Here is a 15115-nt window from a genome sequence, read left to right on the forward strand (position 1 = left end):
TTCAGTTCAGACCTGACATGTTGTCAGTTAAGGAAACTCACTATCTGACGCAATGAGATACATTGGGAGACTCATTTTGTTTTGCTCAGCTGTCACAGATATTGTCAAAGCTATATTGTCACTCAGCTGCCTTGAAAGATTGGCCAGTGTCATTTTCAAGCATCAAGGATGCAGATTCAGTGAAAGCTGTAGCAGAAATATGAGTGTATTTTATCAAGATATGAGACTCAGATCCTCAAGTTACAAACAATATAGGTTCTGTAGGTCTGTTCTTAAGCTGAATTTGTGTGTAAGTCATATCAGGTATATTTTTAAGTGTAATTCCACACACACACACATATGTGTGTGTATGTATATGTATATGTATGTAATGTTCTTTTGTGGGATTAACATAACTCAAAAACCACTGGACGAATTGACACCAAATTTGGACACAACACATCTATCAGGCCAATGAGTGTCCATCACTCATAAAAACATTGAAAAACACAGCAGAAGAGACTTAAAAAGTCAAAAAAACCCATTACAATGCATGCGCAAAACCACATATATACACAAACACACATTCACAAATATATACATACACATATATGCATATATACACACACAAAACACATCTACACAGAAAGGGGGAAGGAAGGAAGGAAGGAAGGAAGGAAGGAAGGAAGGAAGGAAGGAGAAAGAGGGATAGAAAGAGGGAAAGAAGGAGGGAAGGAGAGAAGGGAAGAAAGATAGTGAAGGAAGGAAGGAGAGAAGGAAATAAAAAAGTGAAAGAAGAAAGGAAAGAGAGAGGGAAAGAAGGAGTGAAGGAACAAAAGAGAGAAAGAGGGAAGGAAGGAAAGAGAGAAGGAAGGATGGAACCAAAGAGCAAAGGAAGGGAGGAAAGAAACAGGTAGAGAAGGAAGAAAGAAAAAGGGAAAGAAGAAGGGGGGAAAAAAGAGGGAAGGAAGGAAAGAAGGAGGGAAAGAAGGAGAGAAATAAAGGAAAAAAAGAGAGGGGGGGAAGGTTTGGCCACAATCACTCATAAAAACACTGAAAAACACAGTGGAAGAGACTTAAAAAGCAAAAAGAAATACATTATAATGCATGCGCATAACCACATAAATACACATATACACAAATATATAAATACACATATATATACACACACAAAACACATATACACAGACTGGGCCACAGCAATGCGTGGCAGGGGACGGCTAGTATATAAATAAAATTGTAATGTATTGTCGAAGGCTTTCATGGCTGGAATCACTAGGTTCTTGTGGGTTTTTTCGGGCTATAGGGCCATGTTCTAGAGGCATTTCTCCTGATGTTTCGCCTGCATCTATGGCAAGCATCCTCAGAGGTAGTGAGGTCTGTTGGAATTAGGACAATGGGTTTATATATCTGTGGAATGGCTGGGGTGGGGCAAAGAGCTCTTCCCTGCTGGAGCTAGGTGTGAATGTTTCAATGCTAATGAAGATGGTCAATTGAAACATTCACACCTAGCTCCAGCAGGGAAGAGCTGGACACAGCAGAAGAGATTTAAAAAGCCAAAAATTAAAAAAGACATTACAATGAATGTTTAGCCAGTGTTGCACCACCTGACATCCTCCGGGAAGTAGCAACTAATTATGAAAGGACCACGGCGGTGACATCTCCAGCTCATCCCCTGTTTGGATATCAGCCAACACGCCAACGACTTAAATTAAGAAATAGGTTTCTAAGATCTACAGAGACACTCGCTGGAACACCTCAGCAAGCGAGAGTCCAAAAGTGGCAGGCTCAAACTCAGAACCTCAATCAATGGCGGATACCAAATGAAAGACTCCTGCCTGGGCACACAGAAAACTGGGTGACTTGGAAGGCACTGAACAGACTGTGCTCTGGCACCACGAAATGCAGAACAAACCTCAAGAAATGGGGCTACAAAGTAGAATCTACAACATGCGAGTGTGGAGAAGAGCAAACTATAGACCATCTGATGCAATGCAACCTGAGCCCTGCCACATGCACAAAGGAGGGCCTTCTTATAGTAACACAAGGAGCACTCCAAGTGGCCAGCTACTGGTGAAAGGACATTTAATCAACTACCAAGCTTGTAAACTTTGTGCTTTGTTTGTTTGTTTGTTTGTTAAAAAATGCAATACAACTGTTTGGTTTGCTCCTGACACGATAAATAAATAAACCACCACCACTGACTCACACTACTAGTACAGGGCTTCTTCCTCCATCCAACCCCCTTGTTGCCGCAGCCTCCTGATCTCACCACTCCTCATCCTCACCCTTTACCATAGCAGCGGAAAACAGCCCTGAGCTGAAAAGTCACATGGGGATTGGCCCCATGAGTCGGCAGAAGGCACAAAGTAAGTGTGTGTTTGTGTGGGGGGCCTTTGGTGGCATAGGACACAGGGGCAGGGAAGCTCTTTTGGGAACTGCCCAAGACAACCGGTTCCCTCCTATATTCTCAGCTGCTACTGATCTTCCTTTATTTTTTGTAAAAGAAACTGTGATTCTAAGATGCTCTCGATTCTAAAATGTCTCCATTTTTCAACCTCAAGTTTCTAGGGGAAAACTGTGCCTTACAATTAGTGAACTACGATATATTACAGGGCTTCCCAGTTCTCAGTGTCTATGCCAGAGTTTTTAAGGTTGGCTTCGAGGCCGTCTTTAAATCTCTTTTCCTGTCCACCAACATTCTGTTTTCCGTTCTTGAGTTCGGAGTAGAGCAACTGCTTTGGGAGACAGTGGTCAGGCATCCGGACAACATGGCCGGTCCAGCAGAGTTGATGGCGGAGGACCATCGCTTCAATGCTGGTGGTCTTTGCTTCTTCCAGCACGCTGACGTTTGTCTGCTTGTCTTCCCAAGATATTTGCAGGATTTTCCGGAGGCAGCGCTGATGGAATCATTCCAGGAGTTGCATGTGACATCTGTAGACAGTCCACATTTCGCAGGCATAGAGCAGGGTTGGGAGGACAATAGCTTTGTAGACAAGCACCTTGGTATTCCTACGGATGTCCCGGTCTTCAAACACTCTCTGCTTCATTCGGGAAAATGCTGCACTCGCAGAGCTCAGGCGGTGTTGTATTTCGGTGTCGATGTTGACTTTGGTGGAGAGGTGGCTGCCAAGGTAGCGGAAATGGTCAACATTTTCTAATGTTACACCATTAAGTTGTATCTCTGGCATTGGGGAGGGGATGGCTGGTGACTGCTGGAACAGCACTTTGGTTTTCTCAATATTCAGTGACAGGCCGAGCTTCGTGTATGCTTCTGCGAAGGTGTTTAGAGTGGCTTGTAGATCTCCTTCTGAATGTGCACAGACGACATTGTCATCAGCATACTGGAGTTCTATAACAGATGTTGTAACCTTGGTTTTGGCTTTCAGTCTGCTGAGGTTAAACAGCTTGCCATCTGTCAGATAGATGATTTCCACTCCGGTGGGAAGCTTCCCTTCGACAAGGTGAAAGTATCATAGCGATGAAGATGGAGAATAAAGTTGGGGCAATAACACATCCCTGTTTGACACCGGATTCCACCTTAAATGGGTCACTTTGGGAGCCATTGCTGTCCAAGACTGTTCAAACTGGGAAGCCCTGGCCCTTGACCGCTCCAGCTGGAGGTCAGCTGTGACCAGCAGTGCTTCAGAATTCGAGGAGGCACGAGTGGAGGGTGAAAGAGAGAAACGTGCCAGGAGGAAGGCGCATCAAGCCAACCCCGACCGGGACCGCCTTCCACCTGGAAACCAATGCCCTCACTGTCTGAGAAGATGCGAGTCAAGGATAGGGCTCCACAGCCACCTACAAACCCACAAAAATAGTAATCAAGGAAGACCATCTTACTCGCCTAACGAGGGATCGCCTAAGTAAGTAAGTAAGTAAGTACGATATATTAGTATTTCTTCCAGGTTTCTATGACTTCGTGCATGGACCTATCACAAAACAGTTTTTTGTAGCCAAACAGGAAGAAAATAAAGTTCCTAGTTCCAAATATAGAATAATATTTTACCGACATCAACAAGCTTCGTTGCTTCTGATTTAAATATATTGACATTTCAGAGTAATATTTCTGCTCTTGAATGTTTTCAGGATCAAATAATAATTATAGCCAAAGTGACTTGGAGAGCTCTTATAAAGATGAGGAACTAGCAAAATGCTGCTAATTGCCTGGCGTGTTTCTTCTCCCTTGATTTGACTGTTTTTCCCTCTAGTTATAAACATTAATGTATTCTGAATATGACCTGTATTCCTGAGATTCATTTGCTAGAGCAAACCAGAAACAGGACAGCTTGTTTCCTCTCCTTGATATTTATTTCATACTTGTGTTGATTGAAAGAACAGATAGGATATTTAGCATATGCTGGCACTTCATTTATTCTCTCTAGGTCATCAACTGAGATGGAAGCAACATGCCAGAAATACTAAAGTGCTCCACTCAGTTTCCATCAATAGAGATGGCAAAAGTCAGGGGTTTTTTTTGGGACTACAGCTCCCACAATCCATCAGACAGAATGACTACTGGCCATGATAGCAGAGAGGGGAATTATGGGAATTGTACACCCACATAAAAATCCACAGGCTAGTATATTCAGAATCTTGCCACTCTATAAACGTCATGTACATGATATCTGATCAATAAAGGCCAATTGACAGCCAGCATAGATAAGGTGAATGGGCAAAGTAATTCCAACATGGGCCAGATACAAGTGGAGTAGGTCCACTGTTACATAGAATCACAGAATCATAGAGTTGGAAGAGACCTCATGGGCCATCCAGTCCAACCCCCTGCCAAGAAGCAGGAAAATTGCATTCAAATCACCCCTGACAGATGGCCATCCAGCCTCTGTTTAAAAGCTTCCAAAGGAGAAGCCTCCACCACACTCCGGGGCAGAGAGTTCCACTGCTGAACAGCTCTCACAGTCAGGAAGTTCTTCCTCATGTTCAGGTGGAATCTCCTTTCTTGTAGTTTGAAGACATTGTTCTGCGTCCTAGTCTCCAGAGCAGCAGAAAACAAGCTTGCTCCCTCCTCCCTATGACTTCCTCTCACATATTTATACATGGCTATCATGTCTCCTCTCAGACTTCTCTTCTTCAGGCTAAACATGCCCAGCTCCTTAAGCTGCTCCTCATAGGGCTTGTTCTCCAGACCCTTGATCATTTTAGTTGCCCTCCTCTGGACACATTCCAGCTTGTCAATATATCTCTTCAATTGTGGTGCTCAGAATTAGACACAATATTCGAGGTGTAGTCTAACCAAGGTGGAATAGAGGGGTAGCATGATTTCCCTGGATCTAGACATGACTCCTATTGATGCAGGTCAAAATCCCATTGGCTTTTTTTGCCATTGTTGGCTCATGTTTAACTTGCTGTCCACAAGGACCCCAAGATCTTTTTCACACATAATACTCTCAAGCTACGTAGAAATAAACTTCCCATTTGGAGGGCGTGTACTCCAGTGGCAAAAGCGTTGAGGGGAGCAATAGTATCATGTTGTGCACCTACTCGCCAAAGGCACAGTAGAAGAGCCAGGTTTTAAGGTTCTTTTTGAAGGTTTTAGTGAAGGGGCTTTCCTGATCTCTCCAGGAACCATAAGATAGAACCATTGCAATTAATATGAAATAATGGTGCTGTGAAAACAATCCTTGTTTTGTGCAAGTTCCAGTACCAAGAAAGGTATTTTTGTGCACCTACATGGATAAATGTCACTTCAGTCGTATCTTTCTTTCCTCATTTTGACCCTCAAAGTGACCCTGGCCCAAGGACATCCACAACCTCTTCACATGGGCTTCTTTTCAGTGGCAGTGACAAGGTTTTGTACGTTTGGCCACAGAGCCCAGCAGCTCCCATCACACTCAATAATAATAATAATAATAATAATAATAATAATAATAATAATACTTTATTTATACCCCACTCCATCTCCCTCAGGGGGACTCAGTGCGGCTTACATGAGGCCATGCCCATCAGTACAATACACAACAATATAACACAAAAACATAATAAAACCAAAAAAATAAAATACATGAAATGCAAATAATAATAAGCGACAAATGAATATAAAATCAGAACATTAAAACACAAAAGATTTCGCTGGGCAGGGCCAAATTCAGGATAAAATTTTAAAGCACTGGGAGATAGGAAAATGTCAAACATCGGGAGGAGGATCCGGGGATGAGGAAAGATTTAATTGCACAAACCATAAGACAAAGTGCTACTGAGGTCATTTTGTGCAAAGGTTTTGGTCAGGGAGTATCTTACGTTCAATCACTGAAGGCACATTGGAATAACCAGGTTTTCAGATTCCTTCTGAAGATTTCCAACGTGGGGGCTTGCCTAATATCTCTGGGGGGGGGGCACTGTGGCCAAACTGGACAAAGCCCTGCCACCGCCATAAGGAAAGATGGGTTGAAACGGGTTTAGGAGGCTTCCTCCCATGTGATGAGGTGGGGGAAAGCCATGATGGTGCGGGCTGTGGAGCGATAGGTCCCCACGCTCCCTGAGTGGGTGTCACCAGGATGTGGCGAGACTGGCCTATTCCAGTGGCATGTGACAAGGTCGCCAGTGTACCTCATGGATTACTATGAATTTGAATTTCACAAATACTTGCCAAAGCCCCAAATAACATGCAACTTCAGGTTTCTTAATATGAAAACTTTTATCCCATCAGTTTGCAACTTCCCCATAAAATCCCATGCTGAAGTTTTGGAAAAACACTGAATTTTACTTTTCCCCTTAAAACTGACATTTCAAGGTATACAAGACATCTTTTGGTTCAGTGAACACACACACAAAGGCATGGTTGACATGTATAACAAAGATAAGCGACACACCGGGCAGGGGGGACAAGCAATCCCACCTCTGCCCAACAGTGTGAAGATGTTAACGTTCAGCTGGACACTACTTTAACAAGGATAAATGGCTGTGACAAAGGGGGAAAGACACTCTTACTCCCACCTCAGTAATATTGTTAAGTGACCAACTGTATGAACGATGTTAATGACCGATGTATTAGGTAGATTCGCCGCCACCACCTCAATTAATGTCTGAGGAAAACATAAGTGTGAATGTGAAATAGGTAAAGTTTGTTCAAGCCCTTGGTTCTTCTTTAATGGCTGCTTCTTTTGCTGACTGGACTGAAATTAGTTTTCTTTAGGCTAGTTGAAATCTAATGAGTGTGATAGACCGAGGCAGACACCAGTTTAAGATGAAATTAGTAACAGGTTTATTTAAACTTGGTGAACAAATCAACTCTTAATAAGAGTGGTACAAAAGCGTAATGCGGTTTCTGAGGCTTAGCTTGTTAGACAAGCAGTCTTTTCTTAAGACTTTAACTTTTGTTTTCTGTGAGTTCCTTGCTTCACACTGTTCACCAACTCTGACACAGTGTGTCCCTGAGAACAGTCCACTGACTGCCTCACAGAGCAAACAGGCTTTCCTACACTGACCCTTCTAAGTACAGTGATACAGGAACCTTTGCCTTTCCTATGCTCTAACCCCAAGGCTCACTTCAAAAGTTCTTCCTCCCTGTCTAAATTCTTCACAGCTCCCTCTTCCTAACTATCCTTCTACACTCTTCGATGTTTAAAGCTCTTCTTTCCAGCTTGTCAAAAGACACAGCCTTTTCCCTCTAAAAGCTAACTCCTCCCCTGACTGCTCTAGCCAATCAGGAGTCAGCTGACTCCTCCCTCTTGCCTCTTGGCTTTCCTGCCTATCTCCCAGCATGTTGGCTACTGACTTCCAGGCCTCGGCCTTCCTGGCAAAAGGTTAGATTCATCACAACATGTCTTTCTATAATGTGTTTTGCACTTGGATTCCTTTATTTTGTCACACAATATAAATATATCAACAATAAAAAGTTCACCAGTATATAGTGCATACATTTTTTACTTCCATATCTTCAATAGTGGGAAGTATGACTAAGCAGTATTTAAAAAGCAGTATTAAATATATTGTGCCTTCTACTCTTTACCAATTTGTTGTCCCAAGAGCAATATTTTTATGAGGAAATGATTACAAAGAATATATATCCTGGGACGTATAAAGAACAAGCTGTTTCTGTTGTAAATTCAGAAAACTCATCAATGACCTTCTTTCCTCCTTGGTTAAATATTCAATGAGCTTTATCTCTTATTCCACTATGAGGCTTTCTATTCCTCTTCCACGAGTGAGCTGAATTAAAAGAGCTTTAAGGAAATATTCCAGTGAGAAATATTGCAATAAACTTTAAGATGCCTAGAAACACTGCCAAGGATATGATCATAAAAATCGTCTTTGTTAAAACTATCATGCATCTCTGACATTTAGAAGTTACATTCTGGAGGATTAAGGATCGCAAAAATGGAGTTGGGGAAATCACTTTCTTTGTGCTCTGCTTGTGATGAGTAAAACATTTCTTCAGGGATTCAAATATAAATGTTCAGTCATTGCACAGAAGCATGTGGTCTGATGCACACTGCAGAAGGTCATGTGGCATAAATTACCCTTCGTATTATGCTGCACCATTGTTCTAAATTAATTATACAACATAACATTACGGAGCACAGAGTATTCATCCAAGAAAATTGGAAAACATAGGATACTTTTCAAGCAGTATGGTGCTGCATTCTTCTATCTGCTCCTGTATTCTATCTGGGAAGGATTATCAGTGGGGAAATAGGGGAAGTACTCCATCTGAATGGGAGCGTTAATGTAAAATTTTGTATTTAACCGAATCTAAGGCACCACTGAATGTAAAATACACTCCATTTTTAAGGCTTCGATTTTTAGGAAAAAAACAATTTTCTTAGAATTTTTTTTTTAGAATGTCCTCTGCATGCACAATAGTTTTTTTTTTGTTTCAGTTTGGCTTTGTAGTGCGATCTTTCCTGTGAGATAAGGAGGGAATGTGGAGAAATCCTGTTGTGACTCAGCTTGACTCTTTGGAGGAGCACTCGCTTGGCCAGCAAGTGAGAAGCCAGAGGTGCCCAAGGTCAACGCAATGCTTTCATGTTCGCAAAGGGTATTTAGTCTTATAACTGACAGGCAGTTGTTGTCAGTCCAGCATTGCTCTTCCCATATTAACTTCTGGGGATTTTCCTTGGCTTTTTGCAGCACGCTTCTGGCTTCCTGAGTCTGGGATTTGGGTCTTGTTTTCAACTGTTTACCATGGACTTTTGTTTGACCATTGTTAAGGGATTATGTTTTTGCCTTTGGATCTTGGGAACTTCGCCTTTACATTTAAGTCTCTGTTTTGCCTATGGAACTATTGTATTTCTATTTTTTTGTTTTGATTTTGCTTTTCTCAATAAACTACAAAAACCTACAGCCTTGGTGTGGTGGTGTCTGGAGCAAGGTGAAAACTATCCTGAGTTGCAACAAATCCAGAAGTTTTTTATTTATAGGTGAACTGAGGATCCAGTGGAAGCAGGAAGCTGGACTTATCCAAAATACTAGTAAACAGCTATCTGGCAGAGCCTGAGGACAAAATGGTGGAGACTGGCAGAGCCATTTGGGCCTAGGGCTTTTCCTTCTTTTCTCTTGGTAATAATACAGGTTTTGTTTCACCAATCAGCGGTCTTGCAATTGTCGTATGTACACAGAGTTGCATCATATTTCATGGTCTACCTGCAATGCCAGTTTGACTGCTTCATGCAATCAAGTCCTTAGTCACTAAGGTGTTACAAGATTTGTTTGCATACTGATATTCCACAATGATACATTTTTTAATTCTACATGCTGCAAAGATTACTGCAGACGCAGACTGCAGCCAGGAAATCAGAAGACGATTACTTCTTGGGAAGACAGCAATGTCCAATCTCGATAAAATAGTGAAGAGTAGAGATATCACACTGGCAACAAAGATCTGCTTAGTCAAAGCAATGGTATTCCCCATAGTCACCTACAGATGTGAGAGCTGGATCATAGGGAAGGCTGAGCGAAGAAAGATAGATGCTTTTGAACTGTGGTGTTGGAGGAAAGTTCTGAGAGTGCCTTGGACCGTGAGAAGATCCAACCAGTCCATACTTCAGGAAATAAAGCCCAACTGCTCATTGGAGGCAAAGATGAAGTACTTTGGCCACATCATGAGAAGAAAGGAAAGCTTAGAGTAGACAATGATGCTGGGGAAAATGGAAGGAATAAGTAAGAGGGGCCAACCAAGGACAAGATGAATGGATGGCATCCTTGAAGTCACTGGCTTGACTCTGAAGGAGCTGGGGGAGGAGCTCTGGTGTGGGATGGTCCATGAGGTTACAAAGAGTTGGAAGCAACTGAACGAATAAACAACAACAACATGAATGAAGTGTTTGGTGAAAGTGTCACTTTCTTCCCATGACAGCTTCTCCCACTCTAACTCTGAAAATCCCAAGGATTGAAGGCCCCTTCTTAATGGAGTGGATTTTTCTGTGTGCGTAGGGGAAATTGCAGAACCTCTCCTTGGTTTAGTGGGTTGCTATAGATGCTCCCTAAAAATAAGAACTAATCCTCAAGTTTAAAAACATTCCACTATATTCCAAAGTCAGAATCATCCAGGACATACTATTTCCAATTTCTATAAATTGTTGTGAAAGCTGGACAATGAAGAATGCTGATAGGAAGAAAATCAGTTCATTTGAAATATGATGCTGGAGGAGAGTTGCACAGATACCATGGACTGCTAAAAAGACAAATAAATAGGTCTTAGAGAAATTCAAGCCTGAAGTCTTACTAGAAGCAAAGATTATGAAATTGAGACTGTCATACTGTAGACATATCATGATGATGATAGTAATTGGAAAAGACAACAGTCCTTGGTAAAGTAATGCACAGAACAAACTAAAATATGGTACGCTAAAATTAACGTAACTTCACAGCATGGTACACTTTGAAGCTGGAATGTGTCCAGAGGAGGGTCTGGAGAACAACCCCTATGATGAGCGGCTTAAAGAGCTGGGCATGTTTAGCCTGAAGAAGAGAAGGCCGAGAGGAGATATAGCCATGTATAAATATGTGAGAGGAAGCCACAGGGAGGAGGGAGCGAGCTTGTTTTCTGCTTCCCTGGAGTCTAGGACGCGGAACAACCGCTTCAAACTATAAGAAAGGAGATTTCATCTGTACATGAGGAAGAACTTCCTGACTGTGAGAGCCGTTCAGCAGTGGAACTCTCTGCCCCGGAGTGTGGTGGAGGCTCCTTCTTTGGAAGCTTTTAAACAGAGGCTGGATGGCCATCTGTCAGGGGTGATTTGAATGCAATTTTCCTGCTTCTTGGCAGGAGGTTGGACTGGATGGCCCACGAGGTCTCTTCCAACTCTTCCAACTCTTTGATTCTATGATTCTATGAAGAAACTAAGGCTGTATAAAGTTGCTAAAATCCTATTTGCTGTTTCTTGATCATAGGACATTATATGTGAAAGCACATAAAACAGGTTGCAGAAACATTTACTGCTCAATGGATATGTCTCCAAATCTTTTACTTAAACTTGTACTCTTTGGTGAGGAGATCTTGTTGGCAAGCCAGATAGTATTACTGTAAATCACAAAAAACAAAATAACATCACATTATTATGTATTATTATGTACATTATTATGTATGTCTATATTGGAGGACCAATATAGACATACATATTCTTCCCAGTATAAAGATCCTAGGATAGAGGGCAGATAGCATCTAAATTCATCTAACAATTTAAAACATTTAAAAAGTTTAAAACAATTTGAGATTATTTAAAACAAGTTAAAACTATTTTATTGAAGCAGGTTAGGTACTATCACCCAGACTCAAAAACTTTAATGAAGAGCCAAGTGTAATGGCATGCCTGAGCCTTTGGAAAAAACTATAGTGTCTGGCTTTACTTGGGGGGCTATCTGTATACCTTCTGTTAAGATTAAGTCCCTTAACACACAGAGGCATTTTAGGCAAGATGAGTTAATACACAGAGGCACTTTAGGCAAGATAACTAAAATGAGTTTACTGAAAACAACATGCCCAGCATGGAACACATCTCACCGTCCTAAAACAGTAGATGTGGCTCCTAATGAAACATGCTGCATTATCACGGGGTGTCTGCGCCCTACACCACTGGAGAAATTACACTGTTTAGCCAGTATTGCACCACCTGACATCCGCTGGGGAGTAGCAACCAATACTGAAAGGACCAAGGCAGTGACATCTCCGACTCATCCCATGTTTGGGTATCAGCCAGCAAGCCAATGATTTCAATCAAGAAATAGTTTTCTAAGATCCACAGAGACACTCCCTGGAACACCTCAGCAAGCGAGAGTCCAAAAGTGGCAGGCTCAAACCCAGAACCTCAATCAATGTCTGGTAGCAAATGAGAGACTCCCTCCTGGGCACACAGAAAACTGGGCGACTTGGAAGGCGCTGAACAGGCTGCGCTCTGTCACCACGAGATGCAGAGCCAACTTTAAGAAATGGGGCTACAAAGTGGAATCCATGACATGCGAGCGTGGAGAAGAGCAAACCACAGACCATCGACTGCAATGCAACTTGAGCCCTGCCACATACACAATGGAGGACCTTCTTGCAGCAACACCAGAGGCACTCCAAGTGGCCAGATACTGGTTAAAGGACATTTATAGAATATCAAGTCTGCAAAATTTGTGTTTTGTTTGATTGTTGTTTTTTAATGCAATACAACTGTTTGGTTTGCTCTTGACACGACAAATAAATAGCTGGTAGACCATCTGCTTTGTGGCAAAGTAAGGACTGCTCTGAAACAGCACTGCTATTCACTGCACCCTAAATAGGACCATATATTTATTTTATTTATTTATTATTCGAACTTATATGCCGCCACTGGGAGTGGCTTACAAGAACAGGCTAAAATCGAACAACAATTTAAAAACAATTTAAAAACAATAATATCAAATATCAAAGGCCTGTCGCAACATATATGTCTTACATGCCCTGCGGAAAGCTGATAAGTCCCACAAGGCATGGACTTCAGGTGGCAGAGTATTCCAGAGTGATGGTGCCACTGCTGTAAAGGCTCTGCATCTGGTTGCTGTTAGATACAAGGTCTTGACACTGGGAATTTCCAACAAATCTTGGTCTTCGAAATGGAGGGATCTCTGGGGTTGGTAGGGGGTGAGACGGTCCCTCAGGTACATCGGCCCCAGAACATGCATGTCCTTAAAGGTGAGTACCATCACTTTGAAAGTGATCCGGTGCTCAATTGGTAACCAATGCAGCTGCAGTAAGATTGGTGTTATGTGGCATCTCATCGGAATTCCCGCAAGAAATCCCGCAAGAACTGTACTGATGACTTGGCTTGGGTAATGTGATGATGATGTTTTTACTGTACTTATAATTTAATCTGTAATGATGATGCACTGTGTTGTTTTTTTATATTATTGTATTTGAACACTTGTTGTGAACCGGTCTGAGTCCCTCGTTCGAGGTGAGAAGACCGGTATATAAAACTAAATAAATAAATAAGAAGCCGAGCAGCTGCATTTTGCACCAACTTGAACTTCTGGATCACCGACAGAGGAAGGCCAATGTAGAGGGCGTTACAGTAGTCCAGTCTTGAGATGACTGTGGCCTGGATCACCGTAGCTAGGTTGTCCCTGGACAGGTAGGGGGCCAGCCGTCTAGCCTGCCGCAGATGAAAAAAGGCGGTTCTGCTAACGGCGGAGACCTGGGCCTCCGTCGTCAGCAGAGGGTCCAAAAGGACTCCCAGACTCTTTACCAATGATGACGGGCGTAGCGCCTCGCCATCCAGGGTATGACAGCTGGGGTGGGGGGGGTGGGGTATCAACAGAAGTTTATAGTTGTGAAAATGCCTTGGCGAACAAAAATGCATTTCTTACACTGGCTAAAAATCATTGCTTATCAAGACATAGAGCTCTGCACACTTTATATGTAGTACAATGTATGACTATCAGAGTACTAACAAATACACTTATTACATGTATTAAATTGGAGGAGATGTGGTTTTAAAAAGGGAATTTTCAGATATTTCCCCAATGCCCATATGTCATGATTTACTGCCATATTGGCCTATTTTTGCAGTAGGCCTATGTTCACAGAAAATGCTAATTGTTTGAGAAATCAGTGCTCCAAAGAAGAAGTTACTATTCAAGGTTAACAACATATCCGGACAAAACCAGCTAGCTGTTGGCTAGTTAGAACCCCCAAGTTTCCCAGTCGCTCTGAAGCCATGTTTGCAACAGACTAACAGATAAGATACAGTCATGGTCAGAGAACAATGGACTATAGTTATGTTATAGTTGTGCCATTGTTAGGATCCCACGTGTGCTATAATGTCAATCAAAATCATAAACAACTAATGAACAACTGTTTAGCTAGCTTAGACCAATGAAATGATTTGTCTTTGGGAACCAATGAAAATGTATATTCCATTTACTATAAATGCTCTGCAGCCCCATTGGGGGTTGCGACAAACCCTTTGATTGCATCCCTGTATGCTTGTTTGTCGTTATTGCTATGGCCACGCAATAATAAATAGTTTTTTGCAGTTTAAAGGATTCAACTTTTGTGGTGTCCATCCTTGCCCTCCCTATTGGAAAGGGGGGCTTCTGCCTTTTGGGAAATATTTTGGTTTCATTGCCCCTACAAAATCAGTCTGAAAGATGATGGTCAAATTATCATTCAGAGTTATATTTGATTCTAGTATGAAAAAAATAAATAATATTTTTGACTGAAAAAGCAACTGTCTTGACATTTCCCCACCACTTCTTTCCTCCATCCCCTCAAGATCTTGGTTTAATCTTAACTGTCTACTACTTTAACAGCATCGAACTGCTCTTTCTACAACACAAATCACATCATAATATTCATTCTCTGGCTCCGTAACAATCACCTTGGGCACTGTGTAGCAGAGACTGACAAGCTCAGAATATCAGCACACTCGGCAGAGCAGGATGGGAGGAAAGGGGAGCCCAAGAGTCAAATATGCTACCAACAACCCCCACCCTATCGTGCCTCCCCCGCCCTGGACACACACTTGTTATTCTCAGCTTTGAATATCATCGCGAGAGCAGATATCACACACAAAGGAGCAGAAAAAAATATCCTAGGTCAAGAACTAAGACACATAACAACAGCTACAATGAAATCATCCTTTCACCTCGTTCCTTAAATATTTCATACGTACAACAGATAAAACTCAATTTTTTTTTGGAAAAAATGTTAGCA

The 15115-nt window shown here is 42.0% G+C and overlaps 1 protein-coding gene across 15 annotated transcripts in view; it reads right to left on the reverse strand.

Moving 5' to 3' along the window:
* MAGI2 (membrane associated guanylate kinase, WW and PDZ domain containing 2) overlaps positions 1–15115 on the reverse strand; it is a 1143898-nt gene that overhangs the window by 394856 nt on the left and 733927 nt on the right. The gene's annotated exons all lie outside the window — the stretch shown is intronic.

The sequence above is a fragment of the Anolis sagrei genome, chromosome 5 (genome assembly GCF_037176765.1).
Source record: "Anolis sagrei isolate rAnoSag1 chromosome 5, rAnoSag1.mat, whole genome shotgun sequence".
Classification (NCBI taxonomy): domain Eukaryota; kingdom Metazoa; phylum Chordata; class Lepidosauria; order Squamata; family Dactyloidae; genus Anolis; species Anolis sagrei.